General features: G+C 51.7%; 1 pseudogene; it reads left to right on the top strand.

Moving 5' to 3' along the window:
- The first annotated feature begins 123 nt into the window (after nucleotides 1-123).
- On the top strand, nucleotides 124-1,058 carry LOC145719319 (GTPase IMAP family member 4 pseudogene; annotated as a pseudogene).
- The last annotated feature ends 6 nt before the right edge of the window (nucleotides 1,059-1,064 follow it).

The raw sequence follows: 1,064 nt of genomic DNA, 5'->3' as shown, positions 1-1,064 counted from the left end.
GGCAAGAGGAACATCAGGCTTTCTGTAGACTTTCAATAGGGCTTCTGTAGAAAGGCCTTCTGTAGCGTTCCTGTGAGTGCAGAGGTCGCTCACGGGAGGGGAGCTTAGGGCAAGAGAGGAGGAGTGTGTGAATGGAACAGGAGCCCTGCTGGGGAAAGGGCCAGAGGTCCATCCTAATGCCCTGGCTTTTGTTTCCTGATGTCCCAGGGCTTGGAACCCAAGACCACAGAGATGCACAACTGAGACTTGTCTTAGTGGGTAAGACTGGAGCAGGAAAAAGTGCAACGGGCAACAGCATCCTTGGAGAGAAAGTGTTTCTTTCCAGCCTTGCAGCAAAATCAGTCACCAAGGTCTGTAAGAAAGGGGGCATCCGGTGGCAAGGGAGAGAACTTGTCGTCGTGGATACGCCTGGCATTTTCGACCCCGAGGTACGGGATGCTGACACTGGCAAGGAGATCGCTCACTGCATCCTCCTGACCTCCCCTGGGCCTCATGCTCTGCTCCTGGTGGTCTCGCTGGGCCGGTACACGCAGGAAGAGTTCAAGTCCACGAAGAAGGTTCTGGAAATGTTTGGAACCCAAGCTAGGAGATACATGATTCTCTTATTCACCCGGAAAGATGAGTTGGAGGGCATGAGTTTCCATAAATTTTTAGAGCACGCTCCAGACAGCATGCGAGAGCTGGTGGATGAGTTTGGGGATCGCTACTGCCTGTTCAACAATCGGGCGACAGGAGCTGAGCAGGAGGCCCAGAGAACGCAGCTGCTGGCGCTGGTCCAGCGCGTCATGGTGGAGAACAAAGGAAAGTGCTTCACCAATAAGATGTTCCAAAAGGCCGAAGAGGAGATTCAGAAACAAGTCCAAGTGACACAAGATTTTTACAGAGCAGAGCTAGAGAGACGGATAATGCAGATCAGAGAGGAGTTCGAAGAGAAAATCAGAAAGCTGGAGGGCAAACTGGAGCAGCAGAAACAAAAGGAAGAAATGGAGCGAGAATTAGCAGAGAAGGAGGCTCTCTATGCTCTAAAGCAGCAAAATGCCAGAGATGAAGTTGAGAGTCAAGGT

Source organism: Leptonychotes weddellii, unplaced genomic scaffold, assembly GCF_054177405.1.
Source record: "Leptonychotes weddellii isolate Sample4059 unplaced genomic scaffold, ASM5417740v2 HiC_scaffold_38082, whole genome shotgun sequence".
NCBI classification, from domain to species: domain Eukaryota; kingdom Metazoa; phylum Chordata; class Mammalia; order Carnivora; family Phocidae; genus Leptonychotes; species Leptonychotes weddellii.
This window is presented reverse-complemented; position numbering and strand designations above follow the sequence as displayed.